The sequence below is a fragment of the Balaenoptera physalus genome (genome assembly GCF_965194825.1).
Source record: "Balaenoptera physalus genome assembly, chromosome: 6".
Classification (NCBI taxonomy): domain Eukaryota; kingdom Metazoa; phylum Chordata; class Mammalia; order Artiodactyla; family Balaenopteridae; genus Balaenoptera; species Balaenoptera physalus.
The window spans coordinates 52,549,843-52,565,186 of record NC_138885.1 but is presented as its reverse complement, the minus strand read 5'-3'; the positions used below and the strand labels follow the sequence as shown (position 1 = coordinate 52,565,186).

At 42.3% G+C, this 15,344-nt stretch overlaps 1 protein-coding gene across 2 annotated transcripts in view; it reads left to right on the top strand.

Moving 5' to 3' along the window:
- ACVR1 (activin A receptor type 1) overlaps positions 1-15,344 on the top strand; it is a 125,394-nt gene that overhangs the window by 30,289 nt on the left and 79,761 nt on the right. The window lies entirely within an intron of this gene.

Genomic DNA, 15,344 nt, shown 5'->3' with positions numbered 1-15,344 from the left:
CTAAAGCACTGGGGTGATGTCTGGGTTCAGGAGATTGGACGGATCTTTAACCCTTGAGCGTAAGTCAGTCCTGAGAATTTTGGTCCTTTTTATTGTCCCTGAGAAGCAGCTGGGTAAATGTGGTCATTTATTTATTTACATGATTTCCCCGTCTTAGTGGCCTTCCGTGCTTCTTTCTGCTCCCCCCGTCCCCTGCCTGCCCCAGGTGAGGAGTCACAGCAAGTTCATCCCTCACCCCTATCCCGCCCCCTTAGATCCTCAGATAAAAGAATGAACGTAAGGGTCTGGAATTCCTTAATGAGCTTACGATGAAAAGGGTCTGAGAGTGAGTTGGTCTTCTTATGCCCGCCCTCCCTCCCTCCCTCTATCACAATTTTGAGCCTGTGTGTTCTACAGTTCTTTCTAAGCACCAGGCTGAGATCTTACGTGATTTTCAGCTTTAAAGTCTCCTTTATTTGATCTCTGGGGATCAGAAGCCCAGTATGGGTAAGAGCCGGGTGGGAAACAAGGCTTGCCAGGGCATTGAGTAAGCTCGTATGCACGTTGCATCGTTTTTGCCATACCTGGTTGTTTGTGCTGAATTTCTTGGGGGAAAAGGCCTGCAGTTCTTTTACCAACAGGGAGCAGGCATTGTGGTTGCTGTCGGGCGGGCGGCCAGGAGGATATTTATAGTCACAGTGAGTGGCTGTGGACCCACCATGGTTCTGGATACGCCTCCTGCCTTAAAGTTCCCGGTGTTCTTGAACTGAACCCTGCCCTTGTTGGCCAGACAGTGGTTAATGATAAAACGGATGGCTGCAGGACGTGGCACGCAGGATGACCTGGGCGGCTTACCGCCTGCAGGTGCTGGTGCTTTGACCGACCTGAACCCTTAGCGGCAGAGCTGGTGTTCCCCTCCCCCTTCTGGTCAGGGCTGCGAGGGGTTCCTGGCCTTTCCCTGAGCTGGCTTCATTGACATGGCGCTGGTGCGACCATTCACTAACTAGAGTCCACTTTCTCTATGCCACACGGGCCGGGTCGTGTGAAGATTTATGACACCAAAAGAAATTGCAGATCATGATTTTGGCTTCCTCATCTCTCCTTGAATTCAGGTCAGATATTTAGACCTGCCTTGCAGAGGAGGCCAAAATCGGGTGATGCTTTGCATGTGTTAGCTCACATTAGGGTGTAAGGACTAGAAGGGAAAAGTGGAAGAGTAAGTTCTCATAGGAAATGACCAAAAATGCAAAATTTTTTCTTGTTTATGTGGTAAGGTATAGCATAAGCTTTTGTGTTCACTCGTGGGTGTTCTTAGGATGGCATTGTGGTTCATCTGTTAGTTTGCATTTTGCAAGGGGCAGAAAACAACCAAGGTTAGCCTTAGTAAGATGAGAATCTAATGGTGGCCATCCTGGGGAGTCTAGGGTAGGGCAGGTTTTAGATCTGGGTTGACCCAGGACTCCAGCAGTGTCCCTGGGACGCTGTTATTTCCCCCCTAATTCTTCTTCCTTTGTCAGTTCCATTCTCAGGCAGGCTCTCCCTTCCTGGTAGCAAAATGACTATGGCATATTCTCCGAGGTTCAAGTGTAAGGGGAAAATCAAACTTTCTTTTCTAGCAGTTCCCGTAAAATCCCAAGAGTCACTCTGATTGGACCAGCATAAGCCACATCCCACACCTCAGTAGAATGCAGTGTGCCGATCGGTCTAGCCGCCCTACCCTACCATCCTCTCAGAATAGGAGGAGCTATATCCCCAGCCCAAAGCCAGGGGTTGTTGCCGGAAGGCGGGAGGTGGTGTGGACAGAAACTGGGGAGGCAAACGGTTCCTACAAAATGCTTCTATAAATCACATATTGGGGGCCTCATGGAAGAGTATTGTTTTTCCATCTCCTGGATGGTTACTTGATGGTTACCACCCTCTAAGTTCTGGGTGTGTTTTCTAGGTAAGTCTCTGACATCCCCTGGAAGCACAGGGCCAGTGATTTTGCTGATGCCCCACGGATGCTCACGGCAGGGTATCAAATTACAGTAGGTCTTAATGGATGCCACACTTGGTAGCTCTATGGTGCGACATTAGCACAATTAGCTTTCCCTGTATGCCATTACATCAAAGATTGTAGCTGGACAGCCCGTCTTGACATATGTTTTGTTTGTCCCTGAAAGCACGTGTCCTGTTTCTCTCTGGCCATTCACATTCATTTTGGGTGACGGTCTTGTCAGCTCAGAGCTGGGGAGAAGGGAGGAGAGGCTGCATTTTGGCAGTGCTTCAAGCCCGGAGCAGCGTCCTGCAGCCAGCACCATAAGCTGGATAATTTGTCCACAGAGGCCTATGCATTATAGAAATGAAAATTCCTTCTCTGACAGCGTTCACTGCTTAGTACGCAGCAATTTGGCTGTCAGAAACAGCTGGCCCTGCAGGGTGGGACAATGGAAAGGCGAGACCAGAGAGAGGCCAGTGCTTACTCAAGTCTCCCACTGTGAGAGGATCAGGTAACTGAGACTGTCATTAACAGCAGACTGCCAGGGGCTCTAAGGCAAAGCTTCCAGGGAGCGGGAGCCTGCGGCTCAGACAGTTAGTGATTTCCTCCTCTTTTTGCTGAATGGAACGAAAAGATAAATTAAAAATAAACTATTAACCTTTGCTGACACTCAAATTTTGGTTTCCCTTAAATGTTCTGTTCTGATTGTGTCTTCTCCTTGGCGATAAGCATGTCTGGGGAAGTAAATCCCTTCTAACCTAAGTAGAACTGTTCTTGGTGCATTCTAGAAAACTCAGAAAGGAGTAGGGGTGAGGTGCATGACGGGTTGCTGGACATCTGCATATTTAGGTCTGTAACTTTTAGGTTCTGGTTATGTAGAAGCAATGCTGGAAGGACCACCACTGGAGACCCCACGAGGCATGTGCAAGCGTGACGTAGAAAGCGGGTGTGCATTTTCCCCGGATGCGTGTGCCAGGGACAGGAAAGGGACAGAGGAGCTGCGGGGGCTTGAACCTGCTCTATTGTGTGAATCTGCAGTGCGGCTGGCGCTGTGCATTTTCCTGTATTGATTCCACGACTCACGGAGCATGATCTAAGCAAAAAGCACACTGAAAGGACAGAGGAGACAGCTGTCTGTTACAGAAGGACATATTTTCTGGGTTTAATGACTCCAGTTTTTTCCTATTAGTTTGTACACTAGAGATGTACTCACTAGTAATGTCTCATAAAGGGTCTTTATTTTTTTTTTTCCTTTTTGAAAAAAAGTTCATTCTTTAAAAAATTATCTTCTAAATGTGATTCTTTTATTTCACAAGTGAACTTCCCATCTAGGAAAGCAGCAATAAAATGTTCTTTTTCTTTTTTTTTTTTTTTTTTTCAAAGCTACATGTTGGGAATTCCCTGGTGGTCCAGTGGTTAGGACTCGACACTTTCACTGCCTTGGTCCGGGTTCAATCCCCGGTCGGGGAACTGAGATCCTGCAAGCCTCGAGGTGCAGGCAAAAAAAAATATTTTTTAATTTAAAAAGCTACATGTCAAAATGGGATTTTTTCCATATAGTGCAGGTCAAGAGGAGGTTTAACGCAATGTGGTGGAAAGCACCTTGCCTTTTGAAGTGAACAGTGTTTCAGTGATAATAGGTGTCTCCAGATAAGCTTAGCTGTTGGAATTTGGTTGTTGTTCAGTGTGGCTGGAACTGTACTGCCCCCCACCCTTTCCCTCTAAATCTGTTTCCCTTTTATGTGATAGAGGCTGGAGTTAGTTCCCAGATGTTGTTTGGATTAAAGAGTGTGTGTGGGGAAGGAAAAAAAAAAAAGCTTTCTTAATGATAATAACAGAGTCAGACTGGCTGGTACTGTACTGACAGGAAAATGGAGAGATAAAAACTCCATTAATGGTGTGTGCACTGCCTAAGTAGCCAATAAAACAATGCTGTCCTCACTGGAAGCTGGTCCCAGACTGGCAGCGCTTCATGCCAACTGTGGGAGACAACAGCTGCAGAGAGGGGCAGAAGTGTTCAGTCAGGAGTCTGTGTTACGGGGCTGGCTTGGGGGCGGTTCTTTTGTTCTGTTCCTCCCCCTCCCCCTCCTCCTCCCACCCCCTCCTCCTCCCACCCCCTCCTCCTTTTCTTCCCACTTTTGCCCACTTTCCTTGAGGAGCCCTCCTTAATGCTCGCTGTTGCAGAAATTGAACCGCAATCTGATTAAAACTTAATGGTTACTCACAGAATGAAGTTGGCTGGTAGTTTCCAGGCCTATTTGTCTGGGCTAGTTTGGGTTTGTGACAATAGAAACTTGTTAATTTATATAAAATGCATCTAAGTGTTATGCTCCTTAAAGTTTGAGAGTTCTACTTAAGAACCAGGAGAAGTCCTTGGTCACAGATGTAATGCTCTAGTTTCCCCACAAGTATCTTTGAATTTCCATGCTCAAACTTAGCAAAAAAATAAAGTAAAAAAAAAAAAAAAAAATCTCATTTTGGAGAGTGGCAAAGGCTTGGTTTAGTTACACTCATTCTCTGTGTACTTTCTGAGCCCATTCTCTGAGTCACGCCCTCTGCTTGGACCCTGGGCCGGGCAAGGCTGCGAGCAGGAGACCTGACTTTGGGCACTTAGTATCCCACAGCCATGTAAGCCCTGGGGCCTCCAGAGAAGCGAAGGAAAGAAGTGCTATGTGAGTGGTGTGGAGAGCAGCTCTGAAAATTCAAAACAAAGGTTCCGATGCCCTAGTCCTGTCTCTGTTTCCTGTGAGTCTGAAATCTAAGTTACTCTTTTTAATGTATGGTGTATGACGGTGAGGGAACAGATATTTGGGTGTTTACTTTTGTGCCAAGTCTTATGCCACAGACTTTACATATATTAGGAAGTTGGTATCTGTAGCCTCATTTTACAGGTGAAAGAAACATAAAGCTTGAGGAATTAACTTCCTTAAGGCTGCTCCTGTTCTTTGGTGCAGCTGGAATGAAACAAATTATAAAGAACCAGTGATTTGGTATTTATTGTGTATTGCAGTGGGCATCCAGAAGAGGAGCTGGGGTGTTCTTTATCTCGACCTGTCAGAATGGGGGAGGGTAGGCGTATACACTGCTTTTCAATCCAGGAAGGCTCCGTGGAGGAGGAGAGACAGTCAGTTATTTTTTAGCACACTTCCTTGAGTGCATGGCCTGTGCCAGGCACCGTGCCAGGGCCTGGGGACTCAGAGCTGAAGAAGACAAAGTCCTGCTGGCAGAGGGTGGCTGTTGCTTCCTGGTGGGCAAAGCCAGGGCAGGGCACGTGTGTCCAGGCACCCTGGGGGAAGTGAATCTTGACAAAAATACCTGGTGGTGGCTTGGCTGGGAGTGAAGCTTGCCCCGGTTACCCTCCTGAAACGGAGGGCTTTGACCGCAGAGTGAAGATGTTCGGTAAGATGTAAAGGGAAGAACAGTAAGTCATGGCTTTAGGTGCCACCTGTGTTCCCCTTTTGGAAACTCCGTGTGGATTGTGAGTGGTCTCAAGGTTCCTGGCTGTAGACCTCTCCCTCCCAGGCCACTTCCAGGCCACACCGAGTGGCAGTGGCCATAGTATCTCAAGTATGGTTTCTTCTCCTGTGACTAAAGACTGCAAAGTAAGATCCACGGGCAGACTATGTTCTTTTAGGTAAGCCTTCATGATAGGCATTTTTTAAAAAAAAAGTGTGTGGTCTTTCCTAGTATAGTTTTTATTTAGCTGGCAAACTAGAGAGACCATTTTGAGGAAATATGATTCCTCAGTGATTAATACTAGATATTGAATGGCCTTTATTTAACATGTCATGCTTGCACTACTGTGCCAACTTGTCTTTTTCTAAATGTCGGGGCGTCACTGTGTTCATTTTATATGTTTGAAGGACTTGGGTGGGTTCCAGATGTGACACTTTTGTCTTCGGTTTTAGATTTTTTAGTATAAATGGCTCCATAGTGTTCCTGATAGATGTTCGCCTATGCACCCCTATTGAGTAGTACGTGGACTAAATTAAAGATGTCAGTGGTCCGGTGGGTTGGTGGTGACTTGCTCTTAGTGTTCTCCTCACTAGATGACCCTTGGCGGATGGAATCTGCAAACTCATCATCAGCGTGAAGGTTTCCCTTCAGTCTACCAATAAACTCGCTTTTTAGAGTTTGAGGGATCCTTGGACTTACCATTCGTTTTCAGTCCTGCCTTGCAGCAGCGCTACACTGCAGTTCATTGTGAGTATTGCAGGTCATTTCTTATTGTTCTTGAGGTCAAGAAGTTCTGATGTCCGTCAGAGCCATTTCAGTACCACCCTCTCCCGTGCATTCTATAACGTCTTGCAGAGTGAGAGAAGAAGGGAATTCAAAGACAAGTCAAAGTCTTGACAAGCCAAGTCAGAGTAACACTATTTTTCAGTCCTTAAAAGGTAAGAACTATTGAGAAAAACAAGGAAGTGAATACCACAAAAGTCAAGATTCTGGTTCTAATAATAAGAACAGCATCAATAATAGTAATGGCTTACCCTTTCATGGTGCTCCTATATCAGGTTCTGCTCTGAGCGCTTTGCATATATTCATTCGTTTAGCCCTTATGATTATTACTCTGTGAAGCAGGTCCAGTTCTTTTTATCTTAATTTTACAGATGAAGGAAATGAGTTATGTGCCTAAGGTGCTAAACGTAGCAAATGGCAGGGCCTGAAATCTAGCTCAGGCAGTGCGGCCTCCGTTCGGGGTTTTAACCACAGCGTAGGAGAGAAAAAAAGATAATGATGGAGGACACCTGGGAATGGGGTAGGGCATGGAGGGCTGGTAATTTCCTTAAAAAAAAAATTAGAGCCTTCACTAAAGGTTGTAGTTGCATTTTTATTATATATGGATTGATTATATATTCATATAATATGTATTAAATGTGGATATATATACATATCCATGAAGTCATAGTTATTTGAGAAATGATAGTAGATGTGTATAAGATACTAAGTTTCCTTAACATTCTTGATGTTTGATGTACAATAAACCTCAGAGTTGGGAACCACTTACCTCTCTTTAGAGAGAGAATACATTCACATATAGAAGCTATGGAAGCTTTTCCCAACCTGACAGGCCCCTATTTCTATGGAATATTTATATTTATTTGCCTTTTTTTCCCCTAAATTATCTTACATATTGGATCTTGTCTTTGCTAATGGCATGAGGAGTTGACTGCAACTCTGAAGTAGCAGTTAAAGCATGGCGTGTGTGTGTGTGTGTGTGTGTGTGTAGGAAAGTTCACCATACAAAATTATGTTTGAAATAAAATAGCTTCTAGACACGTATCTGACCCACTTTTCATATGTCCAATGTGAAAAACTGTGGAAGGACACCTTCCGGTTGTGTTAAGCCAGTCTAAATTTGGCTATAAATCTAGGAGACTCAGTTGAATGTATGCTAGAATGTGTTGTCTTAAGATAAACCTGACCGCACAGCAATGCTAGTAGAAGCAACAGAAATGCACCTGAGACAACTAAAATGTAAAAAAAAAAAAAAAAGGTTATTATCTGAGAGGTCTCTCCCCTAATACTTAACGCTTTCAAAATTAGAACTAACAGAAGCTAGCCTTTTCTTCCTTCCAATTTTAGAAACGAAGCCATTCTGACACTTATAGAACACTATCATTTCCCTCTGGGATTTAAAAAATAAAAAAGCAAAATCAGGAGACAAATATTTATGAAATGGACAAGGGTTTAGTGACCTGAAAAAACTCAGTGGAATGTTTCTCAGAATTGTTGACAGTGTGGATGGTAAACAGAGACAATTGCTAATGTTTGGTTTTTTTTTTTTTTTTCATACTAATCTCCTGGCGCCTTAAAGTGCGGCTGAGGAAGACTAGTTTTGTTAACCCGTTGGTCTCTCCAGCAACTTGGAGTGAGAGAATTTAGTTGGCTGTGGTGTAGCCTCTACTTGCGGGGAGGACAGGACAACTTGCTCAGCTTTTTACCTCTTCTGGAATTGCTTTCGATGGTAGAAACGTGTGGCATAAAGTATATATGTTTTTAAAATATATATATGTGTATGTGTGTACATACACATGGACACATACACGCACTATATATATATATGTATACATATAATTTTTTTCTTTTAATTGCTGCTTGGCAAATAGTGCGCATTTTAAATGAGAATGATGTTATTAAAACCACTATAAAGACTTTCACATTAGAAATTCTGGCCCAGTTGGGAATTTGTGTTATTGATGGTAAATATAGATTGTTTGTATTAATTGTCAGGTAAGTTGCTTCTTAAGAGTTGCAATATCACAAATGATGGAAAAGCTGAAGTTTCAACTTGTGCTGATGTAAGTTAATCACAGGTGTGGAATCTTGAGGCTTGCGACGAAAAGACTGCTAATACAATCAACTTCAGGCATGTTTTATTGTATAGAATTAATCCATAAAAAATGAATCCTGGTGGAAAACTATGTGTTCTAATTAATAGCAACCCAAATCAAGAGGCTATAATTCCATTAGTGGACTGAATGTTTAATGACACGTGAGGAGATGAAAAGTATAGAAAATGTCTCTGCTTTGTGGTTACTTATATAAAATTACTTGAGTAAGAATCCTGAGATTTAAGTATCCATAGGTAAGGTGGTCTTGATAATAGCACTTGCTCTGGGAACAGCCCTATCCCCACCCTTCCACTTCACATCACCACCACCCCATAGCATCATTGGAACCAAAAGGAAGATTCCAGAAGGGTTTGCCCTAATTCTAGGCAGGCTGGCTTTGGTCCTGACTCTGCATTTGCCACATCCTTCCGGCTTTTGCATCTCCCCTTTTGTCTCACTGCCCCCCCCGCCCCCCCGCCCCCGCCCCATACATCTTTTCTTAGAGCCCATCCCATTTTATTTTCTGCCAGTTGCCATCAGTCTGAGCTTGGTGGTGATTTGCAGATTCACAGTCTCCTCATCTGATAGGTAAGTAGTGTCTGCTTGTTTTAGAGCTGGGGACTGGGGCTCAGACAGTAATGTGCTCAAGATCCCAGAGCCTGGGAAGTGACAGAGCTAGGTTCAGTTCCCAAACTGTGTGATTCCAATGTTTTGGCTCTTTCCACAGAATGACTCGGGAGACAACGTATGCCCATGCAGTGAGCAGGCACTGCACAGCATACACTCAAGGTCTAAGTTATATAGAAAAAGGCATAAGAGCTTTAAGACTCATTTTTTAAAATAACGGTTTTATTGACTTAGTTCATATACCAAAACATTCACTCTTTTGTGATGTACAATTCAGTGGCTTTTAGTATTCAGAGTTGTGCAACTGTCAACACTATCTAATATTAGAACATATTCATTTTCCCCAAAAGAAACCATCAGCATGTAAGACTGATTTTGAAGCTAAGATCATTGAAGTAGAAGTTGAAGTTTGGGCTCCCAATCATCCTGTGAACTAAGTGAGAGTAGAAGCCAAGTTCCTGGACCAACCCCCTGGTTGACACCAGTTTTTGTTGACAGAATCCTCTAGAACAGTAAATTCTCAATCTTTTGTTTTTTAAACCTATGCTCAATTTTGATAAACTAAGAAATCTGACATTCTTCTGCCCGTTTGTAATGAGAAAGCAACAGGATTTTTAAAAATTTTCTTTTTTTTTAAATTCAGTTTTTTTTATTGACCTGTAGTTGATTTACAGTGTAGTGCCAATCTCTGCTGTATAGCAAAGTGACTCAGTTACACACATATAGACATTCTTTTTTATATTCTTTTCCATTATGGTTTATCACAGGATATTGAATATAGTTCCGCGTGCTATACCTTGTTGTGTATCCATTCTAAATGTAATAGTTTGCATCTACCAGCCCCAAATTCCCAATCCATCCCTCTCCCTCCCCCTTCCCTCTTGGCAATCACAAGTCTGTTCTCTATGTCTGTGGGTCTGTTTCTGTTTTGTAGATAGGTTCATTTGTGCCATATTTTAGGTTCCACATATAAGTGATATCATATGGTATTTGTCTTTCTGACTTCACTTAGTATGATAATCTCTAGTTGCATCCATGTTGCTGCAAATGGCATTATTTCATTCTTTTTTATGTAAAAATTTTCTGAACATTTATTTATGGTTTTGATTTTCAAAACATGTCTGCCACCCCCCGTATTTTGACTGGATAATCATCTGCATCTCAAGACTTCTAGGTCACCTTCATCACAGGTTTGCTTGAACACATTAAATGAATCAATACAGTCATGATTTGAAATGACTCATGCCTTAAGCAATTTTATGTGTAAACTTCAAGTGATCCCAGGCAACCAGTGCTAATAACAGGCAAGCCTGTTCTTGGTATCTTCCTTCTCTTTTCCTTAGCATTCAACTTTGGCCCTGGGCTCCTTTCTCTTACCTTCTTTATGCTTACTAAGTTCAGCTGCATTATATAGCAATTTATGTATTTATTCTTTTCTTCCCACTACGTGGTATAAAATGGTTGAGGCTGGGGAAATGGGTTGGGTGGGGAGAACCATTAAGAAGGTAGCATTGTCATGGTAAGAAGAACTCATCTTTTTCCCACTCTGGCCCCCAGCACCTTGACTGAAGACATCTGGAGGGAGGCCAGTGAGTGAGAGCCTAGCTTTGGGAATTGTGTGGAGGCCTGGCTCCACATGACCACCTTGGGAATAATTTTCTTGGAAAAAAAATTAACATTATTCTTATAAGATGAAGCATTTCTCTTCTTACATTTTATTGACATCTTAATTTCCAGTAATGTTACAGTGTTAGCATGGTATTTGAGTGTAGCTCTCAAGCTCTTTTTCTGTATATATGTAATTTAGAAAAAGATTATGGTCTAAGCTGTTGGAGTAGGGAATACTTCCTTGTTTTCATATGTAAGTCAGTAGGAAGCTATGGTTTAGTGTATACGTTTAGTTTACATACTGTCTTTTTGTATGAAATAAACACTTTAGTTCTCTCTTAGTCTCTTTAACCTAGGATCTGGGGGAGTTTTTTTGCTTCGAATGAAAAGCCATGACAACCCTAAACGTGTATTCTGGTAGGCCTACCTCCTTTTTTCCAGTAGCATAATTATTTCTCAATTTTTACTGTTCATATTTCCCTTAGAGTGTTCCTCTTCTGCTTTGAATCCATTATCAGGGTTCACCCATTCATTCATCAGCATTTATTAAGGACCTGTTGTTTATAAGACTATCCCTGATGTTTTCAGAAATGAAAAAGTACTCCTTATCTTTGAGGAATTCACAGGCTCACTAGGCAGTGAAATTAAAAAAAAAAAAAAAATTGAAGTGCACTTTTTAGGTGCCGTGATAACAACAGAGGAGGGTGCATGTATCTTACACAGGGTGTGGTCCTGGGGGCTTCAGGGAAGATTTCCATAGGGAGGTGATTCTCGAGCTGATCCTGAAGTATAGGAATTGACAGATGGAAAAAACATCGCAGGCGGACAAGTACAAAGGCAGAAGGCGAACAAGACGGAGGCGTTCTCAGGGAGCTGTAAGGTGCAGTTAGGGTCAGAGTGCCTGGGGGGTGGTAACTGGATGAGGTGGGAGAAGTCTCAGGCCAGGTCCTAGAAATCAGGAATTTGCACATGCTCAGGAGAGCCATTGTCAGTCACTGTTGGCAGGTACTTAGAGGAAATCCCTGAGAAAGAGTTGGAGTGCTGCTGGTGTGAGACAGGAAGGGCTGGGTGGTGCCACTGCATGAGATAGGACATAAAGGAAGGTTAGCAGCTTTGGGTGGTGGGTGATGTAGACACGCTGACTTGAGTTTTGTTAATCCAGATTCCTTGTCTTGGGAACTGGACACATTCCCATACCCCTTGAGAGACTGGCCGTGATAGACACTGACCCCATCCCCATACCCCGCCACTGTTATTCTGCACCCTTTTGTGCATTTTCTTACTCAGTTATTCTTCAGTTGGCAAACAAATTATTGGTAGGCAAATTAAATTAAAAGCAAACCTCGGTGAGTTAAGAACTAAATTGCTAAATTAAATGAAAAATGTTATTATTTTTTAATGAGCGGGTTGGTTCGCATTTCAGTACAGGAGTAGATTGGAAAACCATCTTTAATTAAAGAGGTAGCCTTTCCTGTTAGCATAATTCTTGAGGAATCCTGCTAGCAATTGTAAAAGAAATATCTAAACAGAGAATGGTTTAGGTAGGAGGAAACTTAGCAACTTGGGCCACCACTCTCAATTTCTAGGTAGGAAAAATGGATGCCAGAGAACACAGGTGACTTACCAGTGTCACACAGCTATGGTGCAGGGGTGTGTCTAGCTCATTAATGTAATGTTTTCTCCACTGTGCCTGATGACCCCCTGCAATAATCCTATCGAGATGATTGAGCAGGCTTTGAAGAAACCTAACGTTCAAGGCTGCTCAGTCAGTGATAGACCCAGAGTCCCCTGGATTCCTGACTTTAATCTTATTTTAAATTAATCTCATTGTTCATCAGTCAGCAAGTATTTGTTGATTGTCTAGTATGGAAGGGATGGTACCCAATTATTATAAAGCTAAACAGTAAATAAGAAGCTATTTTCTTCTCCAAGAAGCTTGCATGTTAGTTTTTCAGATAACTCACTGCAGGTCTGGCAACTGCTTGTAAAATGCATAGCTTGTCTGACATAATTATGGATACGTAGTACACACTCGTAGCACACAACAAGGAAACACAGCCATACAAGATATTGTTCACGCTTAATTTTTTTAAACTTTACTGGATCTTTTTCTGTTTGTTACCTTGTTCTGTCCGCACAGGGGGCAAGCAGTTTCCAGTTTCCTGCCTAGCCTTGGAAGTGCCTATGGGTAAATAAAAATTAAACCAAACAATTAGAAAAAGAATGTTGATGGCCTTTTTTTTTTTTTTTTTTTTCAGTTTATTCTCACTGAATCTTAATTAGGGAGAATGATCTGGTGAAAATTTTATTTAGGTTGGTAATTGACATAAATATTTGCAAGAGGGCATTGGAAGAATGGTTTTTAAAAGCATTAGTTCTCTGTTCATTTATTTTGGTGCCCCTCTTTTGTAAGAACCCCCTTCAATGTTTCTGGAAATTTTTGTAGATATGGTTCTGAAAAACTTAAACTTAATGTGCAGTAGTTGTTTGGTGAATACATGTACTAGGAAAACTTATTGCCTTTCTAAAATGAAGACTGCTTTTATGAAATAGTAATAACTTTTCTATAATTCTTTATATTTTTTTTTATGTTTCTTATATTAACTTGTTCCTGTCAAATAAGAGTTTGGTACATTTTGCGCTGCTTTGAATTTAAGTCTAGGGTAGAAACTTAGCCATTTAGTGATTTACACATTTTCTTTACCAAGTTTATGAGCTTGAAACTGTTAATACTTACTGCTTTTCTGTAATTTTAAGCTTCGTTCATTCCACAAATACTTAAATAAGTCTGATGTGATGCTGAACCAGGCATTGGAGATACAGCAGGACGTTGGATATACAGAATGCCTATTTTCAAGAAGCTCCCTGTTGAAGCTTTGCTAACGTCTGTCTAGTAAACGTGTATAATAGACCCAGGAACCCCAGAGTGAAGCTTTGGAGAAACAAACACCCCACTAGAAAACTAGAAAATCTGGTTCCGGCCCACGTGGGTGGCATCCTGCAAACTCTTGTAAACAGTGCTTTGAGATCATCCACTGATGAAAGCCTGCATGGTATTACATCTGAGGGTAATCATCAAGGATTACCACATCACTGCCAGACAGCAGATAAAACATGCATGCCTCATGGAAATGGGGAGTGCGGAAGTTCTGCAAGAATGGGATTTACATACCTGAAATTGGGACCCAACAGAGAAAGGCAATCTGATTACCAGTGAAGTCCGATTCTCTTTAGAGAGTAGTGCATTGGGGGCGCGGAAGAAATGACAAGTTACTTCTTTCTTACCTCTGCCAGTTCTTAATCCCTGTCTACTCAAGGTGCTCTGATTCCTCACTCAGAACCATTCTGAGTCTTAGATATAGCTGCACTAGAGCTACTTAGGACTGGGCTAGTTGGGTGTCTTGAAACTCAGATCTCATCCAGGAATTGACATGACTCTGTGAAATAACCACAGACCCATTAATTGGGTGAAGACTAACAAGATTTAGTCTTTGTTAACAAGACTAACAAAACGAATAACTATGGTGTGAAGAGAAGATAGAAAAATAAGGGGGAAAAAGTGATGGATCCATTGGATTTCTTTATCGAGCTACCAGCTGCTCTACAAGGCCTGCAGAAAGGCTTGCCGTGCAGCTGGTAACATCAGCTGACCAGAAATGCTGCGTTTCCTTCCCAAAATGGTTAACAAACGTCACCTTTGGGCCTTGTGTGGGGAAAGAAATAAGGAAAGAAAAGGAGAGAGCAGGAATGCAGAAGGAAGAGAGAGAACGAGTGAATTACATGGGCTACGTGTGAGCGAGGATGTGTGTGTGTGTTTCTGTCTTTCTGTCTGTCTCTGTTGAATATTCTCTTCCCTGAAGTCACACCTCCTATCTGGTGAGGAGTTGGCGAAGGTGTTTTCTATTTTAGTCTGTAGCCTTCCCATCTGGTGTCTGGATTTCTTCTAAGGTGCCACCAGTGGGGGAATGAGTATGGGGTATTAGTCTTCCATGTTCTCTCCTTTCAGGCTTCTTTTATAATATTTATTTTTAAATTACTAGTTCTATGAGTCAAAGTGGTCAAATTTTGGCAATTTCATATGATTCAACCTATTAATTCAACCCTTGTGATTCTCAGTCTTCCTCACTGTTTCCTCTTCTTTACACCTGCTCCTTACTATTAAATTTTTATTAATAGCTATCATCTATTACCACCCACCACATGCCGTGTACTTCACATATGGCCACTCTGCAAGGGCGTCCTGATGCCCATGTTGCCTGGGAGAGACGGCAGCTCAGTTGGCCCAAGACTACCTGTGTAGTGACTGACAGGGCTGGGATTCAGCCCAGGACTCTGTGATTCAAGTCTGGAACCCTCTTGCTGCTACTCTATCCCACTGCCTTTGTTCCCTTGAGTTTTATTATGATCCTCATGCTTTACATTTCTGGCACAAATAAATGAGCCTTTAAAAGGCTGGACAGAGAAATGGGATCTTGATAGGGTTCCAGACCACTTCGGATGAGGATGTTTGAAGTTATAAGCATGTAATCTTCAGAAATATAGTCTGGAACTTAATTGCACTCACTCCTGTCATGGTCCACAGTAGATGCCTCTCATCTTAGCCAAATTATAATTTAAATTCTGGAGGAGAAAGGTGCTCTGAAATTTGGACCTTAAATCCATCCCAGGGGCCAAAGCATTAGGAAATCTTGCTTTCTTCCTGTCTCCACTTTGGTTGGTCTTCTTTCTAGGCTCTGAGACAGACCTTAATCATTTCCTTAAAACGTCCTGGAGACTTGGTTCACCCTCATGCTTGCCTCCTCTCCCCAACTCTTTTT